This window comes from Lathyrus oleraceus, chromosome 6, assembly GCF_024323335.1.
Source record: "Lathyrus oleraceus cultivar Zhongwan6 chromosome 6, CAAS_Psat_ZW6_1.0, whole genome shotgun sequence".
Lineage (NCBI taxonomy): Eukaryota > Viridiplantae > Streptophyta > Magnoliopsida > Fabales > Fabaceae > Lathyrus > Lathyrus oleraceus.
Window position 1 is genome coordinate 107,085,786 of NC_066584.1, and position 11,122 is coordinate 107,096,907.

Here is an 11,122-nt window from a genome sequence, read left to right on the forward strand (position 1 = left end):
AAAGCAAACGTAGTGGCTGATGCATTGAGTCGGAAATCATTACATATGTCTATGCTAATGGTTAAGGAATTGGATTTAATTGAGCAGTTTAGAGACTTGAGCTTGGTGTGTGAGAGTACTCACAACAGTGTTAAATTGGGAATGTTGAAGTTAACAAGTGGTATTCTGGAGGAGATCAGAGAGGGTCAGAAATCTGATATGCTTTTGGTTGATAAGTTGACTCTAGTGAATCAAGGTCAAGGTGGCGAATTCAGAATTGATGAGAATGGTATTTTGAAATTTGGTAGTCGGGTGTGTGTTCCGGATGTTACTGAACTTAAGAAGAGTATTCTTGAAGAAGGACATCGTAGTGGGTTGAGTATTCATCCTGGAGCTACGAAGATGTATCATGATTTAAAGAAGTTATTTTGGTGGCCGGGAATGAAAAGAGAAATTGCAAGTTTTGTGTATTCCTGTTTGACTTGTCAGAAGTCGAAGATTGAGCATCAGAAGCCGTCTGGGCTAATGCAACCGTTGGCTATTCCAGAGTGGAAGTGGGACAGTATCAGTATGGATTTTGTTTCTGGTTTGCCAAGGACGAGTAAGAATTTTGAAGCCATTTGGGTGATCGTGGATAGATTGACAAAGTCGGCTCATTTCATTCCGATCAGAATGGATTATCCGTTAGAGAGATTAGCCGAGTTGTATATTGAGCAGATTGTAAGTTTGCATGGTATTCCGTCCAGTATTGTTTCGGACAGAGATCCTAGATTTACATCGAAGTTCTGGGAAGGTTTGCAGAGGGCTTTGGGAACTAAGCTGAGATTGAGTTCTGCATATCATCCGCAGACTGATGGTCAGACTGAGAGGACGATTCAGTCATTAGAAGATCTTTTGAGAGCTTGTGTTTTGGAAAAAGGAGGTGCTTGGGATTGTTATTTGCCTTTGATTGAGTTTACCTACAACAATAGTTTTCATTCGAGCATTGGTATGGCACCGTTTGAAGCTTTGTATGGTAGGAGATGTCGGACACCTTTATGTTGGTATGAGTCCGGTGAGAGTGCTGTGGTTGGACCGGAGATTGTTCAACAAACTACGGAAAAGATTAAGATGATTCAGGATAAGATGAGAATTGCTCAGAGTCGTCAGAAGAGTTATCATGACAAGAGGAGGAAGTCACTTGAGTTCCAAGAGGGAGACCATGTGTTTCTTCGTGTTACTCCGATAACTGGTGTTGGTCGAGCCTTGAAGTCGAAGAAGTTGACACCTCGATTTATTGGTCCTTATCAGATTTTGGAAAGGATAGGGGAAGTAGCCTATCGTATCGCTTTACCGCCGTCGCTTGCGAATTTGCATGAGGTTTTTCATGTGTCTCAGTTGAGGAGATACATTCATGATCCGTCGCATATAGTCCAAGTAGATGATGTACAGGTGAGAGATAACCTGACTGTTGAAACATCACCTATGAGGATAGAGGATCGAGAGTTGAAGCAGTTGCGGGGTAAAGAGATTGCCTTGGTGAAGGTAGCTTGGGGAGGACCAGCAGGTGGCAATGTGACTTGGGAACTGGAGAGTAAGATGAAGGAGTCTTATCCAGAGTTGTTCGCTTGAGGTATGTTTTCGAGGACGAAAACTCTTTTAGTGGGGGAGAGTTGTAACACCCCGATAATAATAAAATAATTATTTAAATTGAGTTAATAATGTAATTATTAATTTAATTGAATAATTAGAAATTTTATTATTATTATTTTTGGATTATTATTATTTTGGAAAATATATATATGTTGGAATAAGGAAAAGTTCTCATTTGGAAAAGCATTTCACGTGAAAACAGAACAGAGAAGCATCGTGAGAGAAAAAGGAAAAAGGGCAGAGAAGAGGAGCTGAAGAGCAAAGGTTGGAGAACGAAAGCTTGAAGCTCAAAGATTCTGCCGGATTGTCAAGGTAAGGGGGGTTTATCTCGATTAATGGGTATTATGGGAGGATATGTGATGGGTAGTAATAAGCTGTTAATTTGACCCTAATTGGGAATTGTGAATGCTGAAAATTTGTTGGATGAACCGTGTGAGAAGTTGAAATTAAATCGGTAATTGAGTCTGTTGTAATTTTCCGACCGTATAGCTTTTTACGGAATCGGATTCGGAGGTCCGGAAGTCCTCCAATGGCGGAAAATGCGGAGAATTCTGCATTCTGCCTTTGAGTTAGCGCAGGAACAGCTTCTGTCTTGCGTTAACCGGTTAACCCAGGGTGTTAACCGGTTAACACTGTGTTGGATTATGAATATGTGCTGTTTTGTCTGCGTTAACCGGTTAACCCAGGGTGTTAACCGGTTAACACTGTTGTCATTTCTGATATTTGGCTGTTTGTGCTGCGTTAACCAGTTAACCCAGGGCGTTAACCGGTTAACACTGTTAAAAATTGAGACAGAAGGCGTGTTGTGCTGCGTTAACCGGTTAACCCAGGGCGTTAACCGGTTAACGCTGTAGCAGAATGGAAAAAATTGTTATTTAAATGTTGTGTACCTATCTGAGGGTTGGTCTATGTTGGCCTATGGTGAAATAGGGATTAATTCCCGCTGTTTTGAGCAGTACATGGATTAGTGGAATGTACTAATATTGTGGTTGTTGTTTGGCATAATCTGACATGCTTATGTGATGAACTATTGCTGATGTGTAATGATGTATATGATGCGGTGAATGTATATATTATACATGATGTTGTATTGCTAGATGATTAGCATGCATGGCATAGCCTTCGGGGCTGTAGCTAATTCCCATAGTGAGGAATTAGTGAGTGAACCATTGTGGATTTGTTGTTGATGTTTGCATACTAGATGAATAGTGTGCATAGTCTAGCCTTTGGGGCTGTAGCTAATTCCCATGGTGAGGAATTAGTGAGTGAGGCATTAGATCTCAATGAGTGGGACTAGTGAGCTCAGTAGCCGTATCTGGAGTTGATCGGTGAGCTTGAACTATATGTTCGAGAAGAGTCGGTACCGCATTTCTTGGAGTCTCATTGCATAATGGATGCATGGCATAGCCTGTGGGGCTGTAGCTAATTCCCATTGTGAGGGATTAGTGAGTAAATTGTTGTGTTGTGTTGTTGGTGTTGAATATGGTTTGAGGATTATACATATGATATATATTATTGTTGAATATGATGTTTTGACGGATATTGCCGTTGCTGAATGCGTAGTCTGGTTAGGGTGAATTGATGTGTTAATTACTTGGCATTACATGTTGTTCTATAATGCTTATTATATTGATTGAGGAACTCACCCTTACGCCTATTTTTCAGGTGACGAGAAATGAGTTGAGTAGAAGCTTATGCTTGGAGTCTAGAGTAGTTTCTTATGGGTCATGCTCTGATAGATGTAACATCGGGAGGGAATGTCTTAATTAAATTGATATTGGTTGTTGGATGATTTACATGTATAGTGTTACATGTTTTACATTGATGTTGAATTTGATTCCGCTGCGAATTATGCAAAAGACCTTATTTTGATTTAAATAAATGAGCATGACAGGATATTTGATGAATGTAGTGAAATGATTGTGTGACACCCTTCGGGGCATAATTACTCTGATTGATATGTTGCTATTTTAATTAAATATTTTGGGGTATTTAGAAGGGTGTTACACTAGTCAACCCCTTTGAGCCTAGAAGTAGGATTTTTCTTCAAAGCAAAAAACTCACATCTTAAACCCGGGGAAGGGTAGTCTTCAGCTAATTTGACCACACGTTCAATTCTTAAAAGACAAAGTAGGGAGTGTCATATTTGAGTATCAACCACATCCTAGGGAGTGTCTTGTCTAAAGGACAACCACATCATTTCCCTCACGAGAGGTCGAAATCACAAATCCAATGGTTGTCCCTCGCCAACAAAAAAAGGTGAGACAGTCACAAATCCTTTCAAACCAAATAAATGAACGTCGCACTATTTGTTCCAAAAAAAACTCTAAAAAAGAGAGAGAAGAAGCCCGCTAAGTCGAAACTTGAAAGCAAGTGGCTTATGCAAAAATTAGGGTATCCCGTTGGACTGTAAGCAAAAAAAATCAATCCAGGCAAAATTAGGGAAGTCGAAAAAAAAGCAGAAGAGGAATCAAAAACAAAAATCCTTAGCAAGAACAAAGTCGTGTGACTGCAAACACAAAAATAGGAAGGCAAGTGACTGTCACTCCTAAAACCTTGTGGGTTCTCTTACTACCACTCTCATCATTCTAAGAGACGAACGTCTGTGTCAAATTAGTTGAACGTAGGACTGAAGGGTATCAAGAAGAAGGGGAGGGCCAAATAAATTTTTGAGCCATAAATCCTTTGTTTCTTAAATCGTGAACCATCCCACATTACAACCCTCAAAAGACCTAATTGAAGCAAGGTCTATTTTGAAAGCATATTGCATTGGAGCTTGTGTCGAAACCGACTCCTATTTGTTTTGCTAAGTATCAGTATGACTTTTGTAACTAGTGATCCATTCACTCTATGTCATCTTTTCAGTGGACATACTTGGATTTCTAAAACTGACATAAACATAACATTAGCACAAATAGTTTTACTTGTGAACGAGCATTGACATCAAGAGCGTTTTCACAATGAACATGACTTGAGAAGTTTTTGTCACCCAAAAGAGGGAAATTTCCTGAGGACTCCGATGAGAAAAGGTCATCCCCTTAGATTGATCTCACCAAGGAGGGGCAAGGTATCTGAGAACTCCTTTGAGCAAGCCACTTCAAGATCCAGTCAGTCTGGGATAACCACGTTGAGATTAGGCAAATCTCTCCAAAGGCAGTTGGCAAGGGGAATCCCCTCAAAGATCAACCAGTCAGGGGCAAAATCCCTTCAAGGTTCGTATCAGGGCAGACCACCTCAAAAGCATGAGAAAGTCAAAACACTCCAAGAGATGGATGAATAGGGGTAGGCAGACCCAAGATGTTGGGGCATATCAGATCAAGATCACTTTACCCATGGTTTGCTTCATAACTTGTAACTGGGGCAGTCCATGTAGATACCTAACAGATTAGGGCAAGACTGGCCATTGAGAGGAAGCATTTCCTTATATTTTTGATTTTCTTGCTCATATCAAGCATGGGGCATCAGAATATCCAGACCAAGCTCACTACGTCAGCCCAGTTCAAAGCAAATGTCGGGAAGTCATGCTAAACATATCATCCCATAATTTGTCAACAATGAGCCTTGAAGCCAAGCAAAAATATTTCCCAGTTCCAACCATTCTTGACCCACCTCAAGGACATTTGTTGAACTATCCAAAACAATTGCATCAATCATTACGCACCAACCATGTTGCTTCACTCATACATATCATGCATCATGCATAACATGAAGCCATTCCCCAACAAGAATAGTGAAGTCAAGCCTCACTTGATACCTTCCAAAATTAAAGCCTACTTGGCAAACCCAAAAATCTAATCATCATCAGATCTAGCCTGATCCCGTCCAGACCAAAAACCGTAAAGCCCAATCGTTATTGGCACCTCCCAAAACAAATCTCGATCATTAACCATAAAGCCCAATCATTATTGGCACCTCCCAAAACAAATAGCAATCATTAACCATAAAGCCCGATCGCTATTGGCATCTCCAAAACTGAAAGCCCACTCCATATTAGCCATCACTAGAAATAAAAGCCCACTTTGCTGGCATCTTCATAAACTCAAATCCAATCAACATTGGTACCCAGAAAGTCTCACCTCCCAAAAGGGAGATCAATCCAAATACAATCAATATTCATCTTGCATTACCACATGCACTGCATACAATAAACACACATGACCTTCTTTCAAAATAAGGAAGTTGCATATCAAAAAAGCTCTCTCACAAAAATAAGAAGTACTCATTAACATGCACCATAGGCATACATAACATAATAAATCCTCCCCATCAACCCTTTGATGAGGATATAACCTGCCTAGTTTCTTTCCGTCAACCCTTTGACGAAGACAAATTACCTTTCCGCCAACCCTTTGACGAAGATAAATTACCTTTCCGTCAACCTTTTGACGAAGACAAATTACCTTTCCGTCAACCCTTTGACGATGACAAACTCTTTTCCGTCAACCCTTTGACAAAGATAAATTACCTTTCCGTCAACCCTTTGACGATGATAAACTTTTCTCCATCAGCCCTCTGATGACGACATTTTACAACAATTACCTTTTCCGTCAACCCTTTGACGATGACAAATTCTTTTCCGTCAACCCTTTGACGAAGACAAATTCTTTTCCGTCAACCCTTTGACGATGACAAATTATTTTTCGTCAACCCTTTGACAAAGACAAATTACCTTTCCGTCAACCCTTTGACGAAGACAAATTACCTTTCTGTCAACCCTTTGACGAAGACAAATTACCTTTTCCGTCAACCCTTTGACGATGACAAATTATTTTCCGTCAACCCTTTGACGAAGACAAATTCTTTTCCGTCAACCCTTTAACGATGACAAAATTACCTTTTCCGTCAACCCTTTGGCGATGAAAGATTCTTTTCCGTCAACCCTTTGACGATGACAAATTATTTTCCGTCAACCCTTTGACGAAGACAAATTACCTTTCCGTCAACCCTTTGACGATGACAAACTCTTTTCCGTCAACCCTTTGATGAAGACAAATTACCTTTCCGTCAACCCTTTGATGATGACAAACTTTTTTCCGTCAACCCTTTGACGAAGACAAATTACCTTTCCGTCAACCCTTTGACGATGACAAACTTTTTTCCATCAGCCCTCTGATGACGACATTTTACAACATTTTCTTTCCGTAAACCCTTTGACGAAGACAAATTACCTTTCCGTCAACCCTTTTGACGAAGACAAATTACCTTTCCGTCAATCCTTTGACGAAGACAAATGACCTTTCCGTCGACCCTCTGACGAAGACAAATTACCTTTCCGTCAACCCTTTGACGATGACAAACTATTTTCCGTCAACCCTTTGACGAAGACAAATTACCTTTCCGTCAACCCTTTGACGATGACAAACTCTTTTCCATCAACCCTTTGATGACGACCACCCTTTTCCATCAACCCTTTGATGACGACCCCCCTTTTCCATCAACCCTTTGACAATGACAAACTCTTTTCCATCAACTCTTTGATGACGACCACCCTTTTCCATCAACCCTTTGATGATGACCCCCCTTTTCCATCAACCCTTTGATGACGACACCCTTTTCCATCAACCCTTTGATGATGACACCCTTTTCCATCAACCCTTTTCCATCAACCCTTTGATGACGACACCCTTTTCCATCAACCCTTTGATGATGATCTCTCATTGGAAACAAAAATCCAAATACCCAGTTGCAGTCCCACATGCATTGCATGCATCACTTCATGCATAATTTTTCCCGCCGAAACGGAAAGTCCCACTAAAGCCCAACCATACTTGGCACAGTCCATAGACCATGCATTTGCATACCCCAGCAGCCCGAGCATACATCGACATTTTACATGCATAACATCGCATCATAACACACTCTTCATATTGGGGCAAGTATGTTTAGCGTAAGTTGGATTCAAGCCTTTCTCGAAAGTGCAAGGATCCCGTGAACAACCCCAACAGTTTTCCCCAAAATATCTCTTTTTATTTGCCTTTTGCAAATATTGTTGGCCCTTTTTCAGTACCTCGCCTTTTGCGAGACCCCTCTGCTTTTTGCAAGGGAAAACCTTATTTTGCCTTTTTGCAAGCCTCCTTGTTGCCTTTTGCACGAGAGAGTTTACCTTTATCAACTTTGCATGTTAAGCAAAAATGATAGATTGGAAGATTGACCTATCCTCTTATCGTTTGTCTTAAAACACCTAATGTAGGTTTGGCAAGTCCCAAGTGGTAGCCATATTTCGAAAATTTCATCCCCGCCGTTGTGCCTGAGGGATATAATGAGTTTTTCGTGCCTACCGTAAATTTTCCTCTACCTTGTGTATGATAACCACCATATCTATTCACCTGCCTTTTGCAAGTACTCCTGTGCCTTTTGCACACTTTCAAAAATCAAACCTTCCCAGCCGTTGCTAGGGATTGACACTTTTCAAACTCAAACCTTCCCAACCGTTGCTAGGGATTTAGACTTTCAAAAATCAAACCTTCCCAGTCGTTGCTCAGGATTGACATTTTCAAATTCAAACCTTCCCAGCCGTTGCTAGGGATTTACACTTTCAAAAATCAAACCTTCCCAACCGTTGCTCGGGATTGACATTTTCAAATTCAAATCTCCCCAGTCAGTGCTAGGGGTCTATATCTTTAGATTTCAGGTATTCCAGCAGTTGCTAGGAAGCGTCACTGAACTAAAACCTCCCTAGTCGTTGCTAGGGATCTACATCTTTAGATTTCAAGTATTCCAGCCATTGCTAGGAAGCGTCACTAAACTAAAACCTCCCCAGTCGTTGCTAGGGGTTTATACCTTTAGATTTCAGGTATTCCAACTATTGTTAGGAAACGTCACTGAACTGAAACCTCCCTAGTCGTTACTAGGGATCTATCTTTAGATTTCAGGTATTCCAGCTATTGCTAAAAAGCGTCACTGAACTAAAATCTTCCCAGCCGTTGCTAGGGATTTTCACTATCTTTTACATAAGAAACTTATCCCCAACAAAGTCATATTTCCTCTCATCTTTCTTCTTGACCTTTTGTCATGAAGCTTTTCTCTTTGTTTTCCAGTTGAAGAGATACTTATGTTACACACCATATCATACATTGCATATCATACACATCATGACATAACCATCATACAGCTGACCCATGTCCTCCCCACATAATACCATAAACTATCCTCAACAAATGATTTCATATCAAATTTATTTTCCATCCCATGAACAACCTTCACAAATACCTATCACTTCATATCACATTCATTTCATTCCCAGTAGGGTGAATTTTTGGATATTTTTATTTATTTAATCCTCTCTAACCTTGGATGTGTGGAAGTCGTTGTTATCTAAACATTCAGGTTCGAGAACATTAAATAGGGGCAGCTATCATACCCCAAAATTCACCCTACCCCGATATAATTTTCATCTGATCCATGACCCTACTGCACGTGCATACATTCATTATTTCAAAAAAATAAAAAAAATTGGGTAATCGGTTACCCTAATCAGGGTAACCGATTACCCAGACCAAAAACTACTTTTTTGGCCATTTTGGGACTGTGTAACTGATTACCCTAATCAGGGTAACCGATTACACCTACGTGGACAGCAGAAATAACTATGTTTTTTACACAAAGGACCTTTTGGTTCACCCCCTTCAACCCCTTTGCTTCCCCTATAAATAGAGCACTATCCCCACTCATTTTTCAAGCTTGAAAGCCACAAAACCTCTGTCCAAATCACATTTAAGCTCCCTCTTTTCAACCTAAACCCTAACTCACCCAAACCCTCTTTTCTCCTTTGAACCACCCAACCACCATGTAAAAAAATCCACCATCTCCATACAACAAAAAACAGAAGCAAACTTGTAACCTTCACTTACATAATCATTCACCACCACCACATAAACATACAACTTTCTTCCCTTCCATTTTTCTACCACAACAACCATAACCACCCTCTTCCAAGCTTTTTGCTTCATTCTCAAACCCAAACACAACAACAACCTAGTTTTGACACCACAATCTTGGTAATATTTTGGACTCAAACTCCTTGATATTTATGGTTTTGTTTTGTGTTTGAAAATGGATTTTTACTCTTGGGTTGTATTTTGAGAGATATTTGAGTCAACTTTGAGACAAGTGGTTTTTGTTGGATTTACACCCTTTTGGGGATTTTTTGCTCTTACTACTTTTTATCCACCATTTTAAATCAATGTTTGTTTCTTGTTATCATTTACATTTATTTGGTTGATGAGATCTATTAGATCATGACTATGGTTGTTTAGAGTTGATAAAACCTTCAATATTTCAAACCTATTAATGATTGATCAATAGATCCTTCATGATACTTTGAGGCATTGATAGGTTTCCTCTATTTCAACCATGTTTGGGTCATTTGATACATAGATGAAACCATTTCCTTTACATTGTTTATTTTTATCATTTAATATTTATTGTTGACTTGTTGTTACATTTATTTGGTTGATGAGTTCTATTAGATCATGACCATGGTTATTTAGAGTTGATTAAATCTTCAATACTTCAAACATATTAATGGTTGATCAATAAATCATTCATGATACTTTGAGGCATTGATAGATTGCCTCTATTTCAACCATATTTGGGTCATTTGATACATAAATGAAACCATTCTCTTTACATTAACTTGTTATTCTATTTGCTTATTGTTATTCTACTAACCACTAACCATTAACCACTAACTTCTAACATTTATATTATTGCACTTTACTTTATTGCAATTTATTTTATTGTTCATTTACATTCAAGTCCTCATTATCATCATCATTGTACAAACTCATCATGCATGTTTATTTACTTGTTATTTATTTTATTATCATCATACATTAAAAATAACAAAAACATGATAAAATGATATAAGACCAAAAATATTCACTCCACTCTTAATCAACTTGGGACTTAGAGGATTTCATCTTAGGACCTTTGCTTGGAGGCCTTTTCATTACTCTTTGTGATACTTTGTAAGCACTTGGATTTTCATCCATAACTTACATGCATGTTGTAAGAATGGCATCATGGCACCACCTTAGGGGGACATGTTTGTAAGACCATTATCATTTGTTTAGCTTAGATCACTTTTGTACACAAAAGGCTTTCTCTTGGGCTACCTTACAATGAGACTCTTTAATTTCTTGTTGGTTACTTTGCATTCATGTTGCATAAGTCAAATTTCATAATCAAAATAAAATAAACCTTTGATTCAACGTCAAGTGGCATTTTCTTAATCAAATTCAAAACACTTAATAATTACGATTATTATTGTGCGCCACGAGCCTAAAGTGGTGGAAAATGAGCAAGAATGGAGCATTCCTACTCTTACTCTGATCATTTTGGACGCAAGACGCTTGGCTTGTTGTCTAGAATAATCACCTCTGTCCATAGACTTTAGTACAAAATAATCACAAACATTCTTTCATAAAACCCTTATTCAAGGTAAAAATAATACAACTCATCAAACTCATTTTTGTGCCTTAAGGCATCATCCCGAAAACCCTTTTTTCAA